General features: G+C 40.2%; 1 protein-coding gene across 1 annotated transcript in view; it reads right to left on the bottom strand.

Moving 5' to 3' along the window:
• LOC124619748 (galectin-6-like) overlaps nt 1–16,523 on the bottom strand; it is a 437,408-nt gene that overhangs the window by 21,565 nt on the left and 399,320 nt on the right. The window lies entirely within an intron of this gene.

Below are 16,523 nucleotides of genomic sequence, written 5' to 3'. Positions count from 1 at the left end.
AGTAAGTCAATGACTTCTAACTACAGATCCATCTTCCTCCTCCCCTGTGTTTTCAAAACCACCCTGTTGGAATTTTCTGTCATCTAGCCAGTTAATTTCTACTAGAGGAACCAAAAGGGTACGGTACACCCCATATGTGTATAGAATTATCATTAAAATTAAAAACAAAGGGTCAAATTAACAAGTGATACAACAGAAATGAGACCAAATTCAGAGTAGGATGATATTAAGTAAAAGTGTCTAGTAAGGTTCATTGCTTGCTCCTTTTCTTGATCTACATAAATGATATACCTGTGACATTGAAAAACACTCCAAAAATGTGATATTTGCTCATTACACTGGTATAATGATACAGCCAGAAACACATCCATACTAGACACAGTCAAGAGAATAATGGAACAGGCTTACAAAATGGTACAAATATAATCCTTTAACCCTTAATTTTAAAAAGATTCATATTATGCAATTCCAAAAAGATCAAAATGATTTACAAGTACCCAAAGTAGGGATCACTAACACATGGAGAATCATCCTGTGTGTGCTCAGTTCCTAGGTATGCACATGGATAAACAGAGAGCACGCATGTACGGCAGCCAAAACACACTGACCTGCAGACAAGACTGCTAGTGTACCTTCACTTAGTAGTTTCTAATGGTAACACAAGGGTGATGCAGCTTACGCCAAAGAATTATTTATTTTACAGAAGTATACAAGAAAGGTATTCAGTACAATTCATAATCAAATGTGTCAGAAAGTCTCTTCATAGCCCTTGGTATTTTTACAGTTATGTGCTAATTCTTATACTCACCAATAACGTTTGCAGTAAATACCAAGCGTAAATTTAGAATGAATTATGAAATTCACAGTCACAATACTAGAAGCAAAATTCCCAGTTATTCAAAAAGAAAGAAAGAAAAAAAGATAACACCTCTTTAGCCTCTTGTACCATTTATTAGAATATATGGGTTCAGGGATGCAAATTCTGCCTAACTCTAATGGTTAATATGAACTAATCTTGACTTTGACAGTATATAGACACCTGAAAGTGGTCTGTGTACAGTAAATACTTTGTTTGAAGTAACAAATGAAAACAAAAGGTTGATAAGTAAGACTTCATTCATTCCAAGTCTCCGAATAGTTCCCTCCATTATGAGAATTATGGGAGACAATGTACGAATTCATGAATTGAGGAACCAAGTTAATGAGACTTTATCCTTACATTCTCACACCACAAGTAACAGCCTCAAGTGAAGAATCCACAGATACTCTCCAGACACTAGGTACCATCCATCTAGGATGAGATTGCACTGATTACAGCACACACAGAGGCATCTAATCAGTTACTATTCCCATGCTCCATACACAACTGTAACATAAATTCTAACACATGATGCTGTGTTATGCACCCTCTGCCATAACTTCACAGCAGTTTGCAGAGTACACAGTATATGCAGATACTGATATATGAGGACATGAAGGAACTGATAAAATACATGAAAAGAGGATGAAAATTTCATAGTCATGTGAAAATGGAAAGTTATTAGAGAAGTGAATAGACAGGGTTACTGGAGAATATTACCTGAGAGGAATAAATGAGAGAGGAGGGAGGTTTCTAGATAGATGTCATAGATTTCAGTCAGTTGTAGGAAACACACTTCCAAAATCACAATATTGGAGGCTATACTTCGAAATGATTAGGCGTCACAGGGAGATATCAACTGGACTACATCAATGTTACATTAAGATTTAGACACTAATTCCTTGATTACAAAGCATATCCATGAAGCATATCCAGGAGCAGATATAGATTCAGGCCATAACACTATATTGTCAACAGCTGCATGAAATTCAAGGTGGTTAATAAAAAGTAAACAATGAAATGAAACACTGAAAATTTAAGATGGAAAACCTCTGAGGTAGTGACCAACTTGCTTTGAAGCAACCACTGAAGGAATGCTATTGAATGGTACAGTATGAAACACTTGTACTTTTTCCAGTATAAAGACATCCACACTTTTTGACAAGGTGTGGACAGCCAACAGATCATATATTATGAATTCAACTGACTTCTAAGACATCAATGCCTGTAGCAATTTGGTTTTTCCTGCCAATATGACACATATCCACTTTCTCCATTATCTAGCAGTCTCTGAAATGTCCATACTGTGCTTTAATCAATCAAATTAATCTGTTTCAACTCAGAAGTCTATAGGAACACACTTTCAGTGATTGGAGCAATGTGCTAGGAGTGTGCAGACACACTTCAGAAATTACTTTTTCAAGAACAGTTAACCATATTAAACATTCTAAAGAGGAAGGGGAATAAGAGACAGACTTGCCACAGAGTATTATGAGGCACTAAGGATCATGGAATATTATATACATGAGAAGTCAACTTCACAGTCAGAAGAAGTGCAATAGTTTAATGTCTATCAAGCCATTTGTCAACCTTGAGATGATTAAACTTGGGACAGGGCACATGCTTTGGTTGAACCACATTACCGAAACATTTCAGATACCACAAGTGACATCAACTGTTTGGGGTAGTTAAGAATTTGCTGACAGATATTATGCTACCACTATACAACTACTAAAGGTGAGGTTAATTGAACCAGAAGTGGAATTGAGAGAGGGAGACTAGTTTTATCTGACATTCAAAAAAATGATGGCCAATTCAAACTTTGAAATGTAAATGACTGGTGTGTCAAGGAGGTTTGGGCATCATTCAAGTAGGTTGTTATTCAGTACGCAGGTAAGGTTAACCTGCTGTGAAAGTTCAACTTGATTTGTTGTCCCTAGAAATTTGGGTGTTCTCAGTGAGGAACAATATGAGCACTTTCAGCAAGACATTAGAGTGATGCAAATATGGCAATTGGAACAACATTATAACAGGAGACTACTGTTGGTCACTGCTTTTATATCTAGAAAGCAAGCCATCTTGTAAATATGTTTAATGACATACCACTAAGAAAGTGTAATATCAACAAAATGAAATGCATTTTATGATGCATCGATGATTAATACAATTTCATCATTGACTACTAAACATACGACAATTTTACAGAATGGTGTAAAAGCACCATACAAATTCTTCTAATGTTATATTTATTAAACAATAAATATAGCAGTACCTATAATTAATAGAGGGAAACATTCCACGTCCTTTTTTCCCCCTAAGGTAAGTCTTTCCGCTCCCGGGATTGGAATCACTCCTTACCCTCTCCCTTAAAACCCACGTCCTTTCGTCTTTCCCTCTCCTTCCCTCTTTCCTGATGAGGCAACAGTTTGTTGCGAAAACTTGAATTTTGTGTGTATGTTTGTGTTTGTTTGTGTGTCTATCGACGTGCCAGCGCTTTCGTTTGGTAAGTACCTCTAATTACATATCCCACATGTCTAAAGACTGTAAAAATAACATTTTTGATAGACGTTTCAGCTTCAGTCTATTGCATTATGACAGGGAGTATATCCTGATTCCAAGACACACTTTCAGAAGTCTGTAGCCAAATTTTTTAAGTACCTTTTTTTTCCTTTTTCTTTTTTCCTTTGGATAAGTAGTACCGATGATGTGATGCCACACTTTTAACAGATCCTTTTTAAGACCTAGAAGGTGATCTTTCTGATAATAACTGACCTGCAATAGTAGATCCACTCCTATTCCAGAGTGCAAAGTAATATTTTATTGTGCTAATCTATAATTTTCACAACATAAATCAAATTTGTTTTCTCCATTATTCTGTAACGTATCAGTGTGTTTCCCATCCTCACTGATGGTCCTTTTAACAGCTGATAGTAGATCCTTCATGCTTTTGACTGCCTTCAAACATGCTGAAGCATCTTAAATCTTTAGTAGAACAATGGTGCTAAGGCTAATACGTTATCATGTTCAGATGTTAGGAGTCATTTTCTAATTTCTGCAACAGTGTTACTTGTCAGATTGTCCCCTATAGTCAGTGCTGGACGCAGGCCAGATATTTTGATATTCAACACACTAGTTATCGAGATCACTTCATCGCTTGAAATGTACTTTTCTACGCACTTTCATGAGTAACAAAACCTTTGGGCCAAAGAACATCACAACCCTCTGCCAGATCTCTAATCCCTACTACTGTTAGCAACGCAGTTAATAATTCCAAAATCCACATCGTCCATGAAAAGGCATAAGCATTTCATCAATACAATACTGCTGACAGTTCCAAATAAATATATTAGAAATGTTTGACACTGCGGAAGTCTCATCTTATTTTTTCCTCGTTTCACAATCTGAGTTCTCAAATATAAGAGCCATCCATATGAACAAAAACCTTTTCTTATAATACTGCGAAAAATGTTACTTTCGTTGCCAACCAGAGAGAATTCTATCTATGGATTCGCTGCCAGATTTGGAGATTGCTGTAAAGCCTATAAAAACTTTCAGATCAAGAACATCAGTATCACATACCAAAGATACAAGTGTAATTTTAATTTTACCGATTTTATTGTTTGACCACTGGAATATCTCATGAAAATTGTCTTGAACAAAATGCAGATCCGCATTTCTTCAGTATCTGGGTTCTTAGCAAAACCATTACTCTAAGTAGCAGACCAGGAACTTGCAACACTATGTTGGTGGTTGTGCTTTTCTCCATCTGAAGCAGTTTCCCCAACCGTGAAAGAAGGGTTCATAGCTATATGACTCTCTTATTTAGATCGTCTTAAACTGTTTGTAGGTCTTAGATTCCGTCGTCGTCGTCGTCGTCGTCGTCGTCGTCGTCATCATCATCGTCATCATCATCATCATCATCGTCCCTTTCTGTTCTGAATTTGTATCATGACCACTTTCTATCACGTAATCTGGATCGGTATCATTGTCATCATCAAAACTTCACTCATCATTTCTTCCAATTACATTTTGAAGTTTGGTTCATTTGCTTTCAGAAAGAATTGAGAATAAACAGGCTGCTCCGGTTGTTTAGAATGGTGAATGGACCTGGTAGAGGCTTTATACTACGCAAATTAGCTATGAGGTACTGTCAATAATAACCATAATACCAGGAGTGTTCAGTATGTAACGCAACACTTTTCTTCTGAAGTATTTTTTTCCGGGATTCCACTACACCAAGTTATTCCCCACTCTTTTGGTTACAAAACCCTATTTTTCATAATCTCCATTCAATGTGACGGCCTTATGCCTCGTTATTGGGACAACCTGTATGTCTGCATGGTACCACTCTACTGGTCGAGATCAGAGCCAATGTCCTTCTGCATCAATGACCTCCCCATTATCCACGTGCTGCTTCCAATGGAGTCCATTCTTCATTACGTCAAACAGATGGAAGTCAGAATGTGCGGGGTCCGAGCTGTAGGGTGGATAAGGAAGAACAGCCCAATAAAGTTTCATGAGCTCCTCACAGGTGCACAGACTTGCGCTATCATGGAGAAGAAGATGTATCTGTTTGCATTTTTGTGGCAACAAACTCGCTGAAGTACTTTCTTCAATTTCCTGAGGGTAGCACAATACACTTCCGTGTTGATTGTTGCACAATGAGGGAGGACATGAAACAGAATAACTCCTTCATACGAGGCGTGTTTTTTTAAGTAAGTACCGTTTTGAAATTAAAGAAAGACATGCTAATATATCTCAATAGTTTTATTTTCACATGAAAGCCTTTACCTTAATCTACGCCCTGACGCCATTACAGTCTGATCGTTCCTTGTTTACGTTGTGTACTGAGTGTTTAAGATGCCTCCGATAATCGTGAGTCCCGCCGACTGTGAAGTACGGGCTGTTATAAGATTTCTTAGTGCTAAAGACCTAAAAGCGATCGATATTCATCGTGAGATCTGTGCAGTTTACGGAGAAAACATTATGAGTGATGGAATGGTGAGAAAGTGGGTGAGAGCATTTAAAGATGGCCGCACAAATGTGCATGATAAACAACAGAGTGGGCCGCCTCCTGTCGTTAATGACAGTTTGGTGCAGGAAGTGGACAATATGGTGAGAGAAAACAGACGCTTTACGATTTCCTCCTTGCGGGATGACTTTCATAATGTTTCTTGTAGTGTTTATGGCACTGTGACCGATCACTTGAATTACCGAAAATTGTGCGCACGTTGGGTACCGAAAATGTTGACGGATGTGCACAAAACCAAACGTTTAGACAGTGCATTGACTTTCCTTGAGCGGTACCACAACGACGGTGATGATTTCTTAAGCCAAATTGTTACGGGCGATGAAACATGGGTGGCATAAGTCACACCAAAATAAAAGCAACAGTCCATGGAAGTTGAGCAAGGGCGTCGTTTTGCTGCAAGACAATGCCCGTCCGCATGTGGCGAATCAGACCAAAGATCTCATTACATCTTTTCGAGGGAAAACTTTAGATCATCCTCCGTACAGCCCCGATCTTGCGCCCAGTGACTACCATCTGTTCCTGCACTTGAAGAAACACGTGGGCGGTCAGCGTCTTCAAGACGATGACGAAGTCAAAACAGTGGTGATGCAGTGGTTAACAAGTCAGGCGGCAGACTTCTATGAGGAGGGTATTCAGAAACTGGTACAACGTTATGACAAGTGCCTCAATACTGACTGAAATTATGTAGAAAAGTAGATTAAGGGACAAGGCTTTCACGTAGAAATAAAATTATTGAGATATCTTAGCAAGTCTTTTTTTATTTGAAACGGTACTTAAAAAAACACGCCTCGTAGTCTCAGGAGACTATCGCTATGGCTTCACCAGCTGAGAGCGCTACTTTGAACTTTTTCTTTGGAAGAGAGGCAGTGTGATGCCATTCCATGCATTGTTGTTTTTTTTCCAGTTCTAAGTGATGAACCCTTATTTTTCCTCCTGTGATGATCGACACAAAATTTTCACAATCGTCCTGATAATGTGCATGACGTTTCACACAGGTGATCCTTAATTGCTCTTTATGGTCTCCTTAAGTGGCGCAAGAAACCCAGCAGGCACTCACCTCTGAGTACTCCAACTGACGGAAGAATGTGTTACCACTACCACCAGAAACGTCCAGTTGAACACCGAGGTATTTGCCTGTGATCCACTGATCATCTCAAGAGAGAGTGTACGCATGTTCCAGCATTGCAGCCGTCACAGCTGTGTACACACGGCTGCCACGCGGGAGATCAGACAGGTTTAAACGACCTTGTTGCAATGATGACATACACCCCGCCCAACGACTCACCGTGCTTTTGTTCAATGCCAGGTTTCTACAGACATTCTGGAAGCGCTGATGAATATCTGCGATGCTCTGCTTTTCCGCCACAGGAAACTCCACGACAGCACTATGCTTGAAACACACCTCCGTTAAGGCCCCCACACACGTTACTGCATGCTTGACAATCACGCTTGCGCAAGTGTGCTTGACCGTGTGTAGGGTAAATTGGCGCAAGCATGAGGCTTGCACAAGCAGCTTGACGCTTGACCGAATTTCCATTATGCGTCCTTGTGCAAGTCTCCAAGCGTGTCCATGCTTGCTCGTGTGTGCCTAGAGTAGGGCGGCTTGAACAAGCAGCCATCTGTCATTCGGACAGACTGTGGAAGAGCTCGTTTATTTAGATTTTGTGTCGCTTCCTTCTTCGTTCTGATGTCGGACCGGGAAGTGTTGGAGGAATTTATTACGTGCTACAAAAGACACCCATGTTTATGGAATATTAAAAATAAAAAAGTATTACGATAAAATGAAGAGACGCGGCATATGAGGTGCTTCTCACGAAGTACAAAGAAATAGCCATCAGCAACTAAAAATACTGTTATTAAAAAAATTAATACATAACGAACGAATTACAGACGAAAAAAACGGAAATGTGACAGCACTTGCAAATCAGGGGCTGCAGCAGACCAAGTTTACAGACCTGTTCTGTGGTACTTTGATCTTTTCAGCTTTTTAAATGAACAGGAGAGACCAAGATGCTCTTCGAGTTATTTACAAGGAGTAGAGGTAAGTGAGATAGGTTGGTAGTGGTATTTAGTTACAGAAGCACTGTTACAATTCAGATCTATGCCTATGCTTTTATTTGTTTATACTATACTGCAATAGTCATTGTTTTCTTTTACATTTTTCTTTACCGCTTATGCACAAAATTATGTTACCAAGGAACTTGTCCTTCATTGACAAAGCAGTTCATAAATTCCTCTCTCACATGTTTAGCATCAAGTGGAATGTTTCCTGCAGTAGACCTTTGCAATGGTAGTATATTAGAATCCTCTGTTGTTAAGCTATAAGAGGTCACGAGGGACAAAAGATTCAAATACGTTTCCTCATTCATCCTGAGGTAATTATGCCAATCACGAGGATATATCTTCAATTCACTCCGTAAATTTGTATGAGAATACGATTTTCGTTTTTTAAGCCACTCTTTACTCTACATATCGCGTTACCTCTTGTTTTTTCCGTAAAACAAGCAAAAAGGCTGCAACAGCAAGCGCATCGGCGTCTGTGCTCGACATTTTTCAATGTACACAAACTGATGCTTGTACTTGCGTGATTGAGACGAGTGGAGGCGCGAGGAATTTGTGCACGCTTGAGCTAGCACGCTTGCGCAAGCGTGATTGTCAAGCATGCAGTAGCGTGTGTGGGGGGCGTTTATACACGCTATTTTGATGGTCTGCATAGGGCCCCTACCTATCGGAATTTATGGAACTATATGGGCTGAAGCGGGAATATTCCACGATGTCCCACAACAAATTCCGTATTTTTTCAACGGAAACTGGGCGAGGAAATGTTGCACTTCTCACCGAAAGCCCCTTGTATTTATAAATTTAAAATCACTTCAGACACCCAATTTTTCAGTGGACTGGCAACTCTGGAAAAACCGGCATCCAAAAGATTAGTATATTGAGGGGAGTCTGTGGATTTGAGCATCTGGTGATGAGATCTCGCTTTTCAAAGACAATATAACGAAGAATGAGCAGACTAAAAATGCTGATATTTTTAAAAATATCAGGAATCCGATATATTGGTAATTCAAAAAATATCATTATCGGCTCTCGACATCGGAAAATGTATGGATGGATCGACGGGGAAAATATCGACGTAGGCCTACCGGCCTATAAAAGTATTGGCTGCACACTGTAAATAGATGCCAGTTTTAGAGCTGTATATTTAAGTATTCATTCATTATTAGGTACTCTGTACATAAACAAGCTAGCAGTATAAAGAGAAATTGCAGCATTAGAAAATTGCAGCGAAATGCAGGAAGATCTGCAGCGGATAGGCACTTGGTGCAGGGAGTGGCAACTGACCCTTAACATAGACAAATGTAATGTACTGCGAATACATAGAAAGAAGGGTCCTTTATTGTATGATTATATGATAGCAGAACAAACACTGATAGTTACTTCTGTAAAATATCTGGGAGTATGCGTACGGAACGATTTGAAATGGAATGATCATATAAAATTAATTGTTCGTAAGACGGGTGCCAGGTTGAGATTCATTGGGAGAGTCCTTAGAAAATTTAGTCCATCAACAAAGGAGGTGGCTTACAAAACACTCGTCCGATCTGTACTTGAGTATTGCTCATCAGTATGGGATCCGTACCAGGTCGGGTTGACAGAGGAGATAGAGAAGATCCAAAGAAGTGCGGCGCGTTTCGTCACAGGGTTATTTGGTAAGCGTGATAGCGTTACGGAGATGTTTAGCGAACTCAAGTGGCAGACTCTGCAAGGGAGGCGCTCTGCATCGCGGTGTAGCTTGCTGTCCAGGTTTCGAGAGGGTGCGTTTCTGGATGAGGTATCGAATATATTGCTTCCCCTTACTTATACCTCCCGAGGAGATCACGAATGTAAAATTAGAGAGATTCGAGCGCACACGGAGGCTTCCCGGCAGTTGTTCTAAGTGGCGTCAAATCGAAAGACTTGCACCAGGCGAGCGGTCTACCCGACGGGAGGCCCTCGTCACACGACATTTCATTTCATTTCCCGCGAACTATACGCGACTGGAACAGGAAAGGGAAGTAATGACAGTGGCACGTAAAGTGCCCTCCGCCACACACCGTTGGGTGGCTTGCGGAGTATAAATGTAGGTGTAGATGTAGAGCAAGAATTGAAAGATAAACGATGCACATTCATGCTTGACGATAACCACTTTGGTAACAATGGTAACTCCATTTAAGTGGCACAATAAATGATGTATTTTCGGTCCGTCGTTCGGTTTCGTCACATACCGGATTTTTCTGGACTACTTCATAACGAGACTTCCCTGTTTTTCCTTTGTGCAAACGCCAGTGTAATAGCAGTCTTAGTGTCAAAAATTTTTGTGGTGAAGTTAAACGGTGCAATTTCTGTCGGTACCGCCGAGCGCCGATTAAGCACACTAGCTGCGTTAAAGATTGTTTCTTAACGCAACTGGTGTGCTATTTCTTCACATCGGAAATCCTGTTATTCCGTTCACAGCATCATCTGCCAGTACAATCGGGTTACTACTTTTGTATCACCTACACTTGATTCACACCACAATTTAACGTAACACTCGCGACACTTCGCCTCGATTTTGTTGCCTACAGCGCCAGCAACGCCCCAAGCGGCCAGTAATTTAAACAGTGAGTTCGGCGCGATCTTGAAAGCGAACAGTGGTTGTTTGTTTTGATTTCTACAATGGTTTTTACAAGCGGGAGCGTTTGTAGCGCAATAAATTTGCAGCAACAACACACCACAGCTGTCTTTTTTAGGCTTCCTAAGGATCCTGATAGGTATATACCATCATGTTACTAAACTGTATCGTCAGGATTCACTTGCAAACTACTTGTGTATAAATGATTAATGTTTCGTTTTAGGAACAGAAAATGCCTAGTTGATAGCAGACGAGAAGGCCTTATGAAAAAAAGACACAGTTTACCTGTATAATAATATCAGGCTTTGTTCGCTACATTTCGAACAAAACCAGTTCATGAACGCAGACAATAATAAACTCGTGTGGAATGCAGTATCCACACTGTTTGACATCCCGACTGAGCCACCTCAACTGACGAGGAAGAGGAAATTGCCACAAAGATTCGACAATCCATCTAAAGCTGTAAAACAGTCCTATGACAGAGAAGCAGCCAGTTCAGCTGTCCATGTATCAGTACCAGCTTCGTGTGAATTGTCAACACAGACCTGCTTTGACGATGAAGTGGTTAGATTAAGTGCAGTTCTTCGCGTCTTACAAAAGCGTAATGTTTGGTATGTATTTCATGCACTTCTGTTGTTAGTCAATTTTCCTTGCTTCCTTCGTGTCATGACATTTTGTTAGCACCTAGTTCACTGACAGATTGTTTGAAAATTATTCAAATATTTGGTTTTGGGTAAAAGTAATGTAATCAGCTCATTATAATGTTTTCAACATATTTCACCCACTATTTGGCAGTTGCTTGTCCCACTAAGAATAATATAAAGATTAAGGTCGTACTTGTGGCAGCAGGCGACAATGTCAAACACAGAAGCCGTACCGAACGATAAATGAGCTGTCGATCGCTTTTGCATGTAGAGGTACATGTCTGTGCTTCTTACGTGTGAATCTGTGTGTTTATATTATTTGGATATCAACGAGGAAAGCTGCAATTCTATCCACCATCACAAGTGTTTCTTCACGAATGTGTTGTAGCTTGCCACTCGATTCCTAGTTTTTGTCTATACTTGCGCTTATTTTAGGAAACGTTAGAGACAACCCGGGACATTTGCACAATCCCCGCCCATTTACCCCCTCCACACCAACCAAGAGCGCATCAATATGATCTTTGGTAGTCCTCGTCGCTGTCGTGTTTTTGTTCGCCGTTTTTTCTTTTACCGCGGTTGTTCATACTAGCAGTGTTGTACTGTTAGTACTTCTTAGCAGTTTGTGTAATACTATCAAAATGAAACATAGATATGCACTCTCAATAAAGTTATCATACACAAGGTACCTAATCTTGACTGTTGTGGCCAACTGCTGTCAAAACATACCTAACAGACATTAAAGTACGATAAGATGTGTTGGAATGACACTGACGAAATTATGTACATATGTTTAACAATAGGCGGCTCTAAAGCTCTCAAACACTGAAGAAGAACTCAAAGTAATTTCGTGTCTGCTATAAGCAAGCAGTCATAAGAGTTCACAAGTAAAAATTCACCCATTACAAAGGCAAATATTAATGAAGAATGTCACCGTATAAATATCTGACTGCTTGCATTACGCATTTCTACATTATCCCACTCTTATATTCTTTAGTCTTATTGAGGTAATCAGAAACAAACCAAGACATCGACTTTGCCTTGTTTATGCACAACATTGACTTTAGACAATCGAGATAATGGACAGCATCCTTACCGATACTACCAATTAATATTTCCCAACTGAATTTCGTACACTACGCGATGTGACGGAAATTTGCGCTCACAGCAGATAACAAATATCAGGTTTTTTGATATAGTGCAGATGAAAGCTCATGAAATAAAAAAGACAATGTGGATACCATTTTTATTTTTCTTTCTTATTGATGATTTTTCAACTTGCATATTAAATGAACATATTTCTAATTCTTTTCACAATGGTTGTTGTTGTTGTTGTTGTGGTCTTCAGTCCTGAGACTGGTTTGATGCAGCTCTCCATGCTACTCTATCCTGTGCAAGCTTTTTCATCTCCCAGTACCTACTGCAACCTACATCCTTCTGAATCTGCTTGGTGTATTCATCTCTTGGTCTCCCTCTACGATTTTTACCCTCCACGCTGCCCTCCAATACTAAATTGGTGATCCCTTGATGCCTCAGAACATGTCCTACCAACCGATCCCTTCTTCTGGTCAAGTTGTGCCACAAACTTCTCTTCTCCCCAATCCTATTCAATACTTCCTCATTAGTTATGTGATCTACCCATCTAATCTTCAGCATTCTTCTATAGCACCACATTTCGAAAGCTTCTATTCTCTTCTTGTCCAAACTATTTATCGTCCATGTTCCACTTCCATACATGGCTACACTCCATACGAATACTTTCAGAAATGACTTCCTGACACTTAAATCAATACTGGATGTTAACAAATTTCTCTTCTTCAGGAACGCTTTCCTTGCCATTGCCAGCCTACATTTTATATCCTCTCTACTTCGACCATCATCAGTTATTTTGCTCCCCAAATAGCAAAACTCCTTAACTACTTTAAGTGCCTCATTTCCTAATCTAATTCCCTCAGCATTACCCGACTTAATTAGACTACATTCCATTATCCTTGTTTTGCTTTTGTTGACGTTCATCTTATATCCTCCTTTCAAGACACTGTCCATTCCATTCAACTGCTCTTCCAAGTCCTTTGCTGTCTCTGACAGAATTACAATGTCATCGGCGAACCTCAAAGTTTTTATTTCTTCTCCATGAATTTTAATACCTACTCCGAATTTTTCTTTTGTTTCCTTTACTGCTTGCTCAATATACAGATTGAACAACATTGGGGAGAGGCTACAACCCTGTCTTACTCCCTTCCCAACCACTGCTTCCCTTTCATGTCCCTCGACTCTTATAACTGCCATCTGGTTTCTGTACAAATTGTAAATAGCCTTTCGCTCCCTGTATTTTACCCCTGCCACCTTAAGAATGTGAAAGAGAGTATTCCAGTCAACATTGTCAAAAGCTTTCTCTAAGTCTACAAATGCTAGAAACGTAGGTTTGCCTTTCCTTAATCTTTCTTCTAAGATAAGTCGTAAGGTCAGTATTGCCTCACGTGTTCCAGTGTTTCTACGGAATCCAAACTGATCTTCCCCGAGGTTGGCTTCTACTAGTTTTTCCATTCGTCTGTAGAGAATTCGTGTTAGTATTTTGCAGCTGTGACTTATTAAGCTGATAGTTCGGTAATTTTCACATCTGTCAACACCTGCTTTCTTTGGGATTGGAATTATTATATTCTTCTTGAAGTCTGAGGGTATTTCGCCTGTTTCATACATCTTGCTCACCAGCTGGTAGAGTTTTGTCAGGACTGGCTCTCCCACGGCCGTCAGTAGTTCCAATGGAATATTGTCTACTCCGGGGGCCTTGTTTCGACTCAGGTCTTTCAGTGCTCTGTCAAACTCTTCACGCAGTATCGTATCTCCCATTTCATCTTCATCTACATCCTCTTCCATTTCCATAATATTGTCCTCAAGTACATCGCCCTTGTATAGACCCTCTATATACTCCTTCCACCTTTCTGCTTTCCCTTCTTTGCTTAGAACTGGGTTTCCATCCAAGCTCTTGATATTCATACAAGTCGTTCTCTTATCTCCAAATGTCTCTTTAATTTTCCTGTAGGCAGTATCTATCTTACCCCTAGTGAGACAAGCCTCTACATCCTTACATTTGTCCTCTAGCCATCCCCGCTTAGCCATTTTGCACTTCCTGTCGATCTCATTTTTGAGACGTTTGTATTCCTTTTTGCCTGTTTCACTTACTGCATTTTTATATTTTCTCCTTTCATCAATTAAATTCAATATTTCTTCTGTTACCCAAGGATTTCTACTAGCCCTCGTCTTTTTACCTACTTGATCCTCTGCTGCCTTCACTACTTCATCCCTCAAAGCTACCCATTCTTCTTCTACTGTATTTATTTCCCCCATTCCTGTCAATTGCTCCCTTATGCTCTCCCTGAATCTCTGTACAACCTCTGGTTCTTTTAGTTTATCCAGGTCCCATCTCCTTAAATTCCCACCTTTTTGCAGTTTCTTCAGTTTTAATCTACAGATCATAACCAATAGATTGTGGTCAGAGTCCACATCTGCCCCTGGAAATGTCTTACAATTTAAAACCTGGTTCCTAAATCTCTGCCTTACCATTATATAATCTATCTGATACCTTTTAGTATCTCCAGGGTTCTTCCATGTATACAACCTTCTTTCATGATTCTTAAACCAAGTGTTAGTTATGATTATGTTGTGCTCTGTGCAAAATTCTACCAGCCGGCTTCCTCTCATTTCTGTCCCCCAATCCATATTCACCTACTATGTTTCCTTCTCTCCCTTTTCCTACACTCGAATTCCAGTCACCCATGACTATTAAATTTTCGTCTCCCTTCACAATCTGAATAATTTCTTTTATTTCATCATACATTTCTTCAATTTCTTCGTCATCTGCAGAGCTAGTTGGCATATAAACTTTTACTACTGTAGTAGGTGTGGGCTTCGTATCTATCTTGGCCACAATAATGCGTTCACTATGCTGTTTGTAGTAGCTTACCCGCATTCCTATTTTCCTATTCATTATTAAACCTACTCCTGCATTACCCCTATTTGATTTTGTGTTTATAACCCTGTAGTCACCTGACCAGAAGTCTTGTTCCTCCTGCCACCGAACTTCACTAATTCCCACTATATCTAACTTCAACCTATCCATTTCCCTTTTTAAATTTTCTAATCTACCTGCCCGATTAAGGGATCTGACATTCCACGCTCCGATCCGTAGAACGCCAGTTTTCTTTCTCCTGATAACGACATCCTCTTGAGTAGTCCCCGCCCGGAGATCCGAATGGGGGACTATTTTACCTCCGGAATATTTTACCCAAGAGGACGCCATCATCATGTAATCATACAGTAAAGCTGCATGCCCTCGGGAAAAATTACGGCTGTAGTTTCCCCTTGCTTTCAGCCGTTCGCAGTACCAGCACAGCAAGGCCGTTTTGGTTATTGTTACAAGGCCAGATCAGTCAATCATCCAGACTGTTGCCCTTGCAACTACTGAAAAGGCTGCTGCCCCTCTTCAGGAACCACACGTTTGTCTGGCCTCTCAACAGATACCCCTCCGTTGTGGTTGCACCTACGGTACGGCTATCTGTATCGCTGAGGCACGCAAGCCTCCCCACCAACGGCAAGGTCCATGGTTCATGGGGGGGTTCACAATGGTACCGGAAAAAATGTATTTCGTACTAACTACTGATTTTCTCCCTTGTTATGACTGGCGTATCTGTGATACGAACAACTTTGATGTTGGAACATGCGGCACATCATGGGCGGAGCTTAGGATATGGATTGGTGTGGAGGGGGGTGATTGGGCGGTACTTGTGCGAAGTGCGAGGCTGTCGCTAACGTTATGTCTTATTTTAGAATCATTTTTAGAAACATATATGCCTTCTGATACTACACGAACCGTTGGAGCCAAGAAAGTAACTCAAATATTTCGTAAATTACGTAGGAAATGGATGCAAAACAAACATTATGCTTACAACGCATCTGATGTTCACCTTACCCGCCGCTTGGAGCGCTAGTGTCGCTCCATTTGTCAAACGGTAACAACTTTTACAGCAGTGAGTGTCCCGGCTGTTATGTTAGACTGTGATTCACACATTCAAAGAGAAAGACTGGACGCGATTAAAGCTCAAAAACTTGTAGGACTCCTTCACACAAAGAAAGTAAAAGTATGTTCTCCTACAATTCCAGAACAACTTCAAATATTTACCGAAAATTGCGAAAAAAATATAAAATAAAAATATCAGCATTCGATATCGCCAGTTTTATATCGATTTAACAGGAGAAAAAATGTCGCCTTATACATCGATATTTTTGGAAAAAGCATAGATATATTATCAACGCCCCTAATGCAGACCCCAACCTGTG

The sequence above is a fragment of the Schistocerca americana genome, chromosome 6, assembly GCF_021461395.2.
Source record: "Schistocerca americana isolate TAMUIC-IGC-003095 chromosome 6, iqSchAmer2.1, whole genome shotgun sequence".
NCBI classification, from domain to species: domain Eukaryota; kingdom Metazoa; phylum Arthropoda; class Insecta; order Orthoptera; family Acrididae; genus Schistocerca; species Schistocerca americana.
Note: the sequence above shows the minus strand (reverse complement) of the source record. Positions and strands in the feature narration are given on the sequence as shown.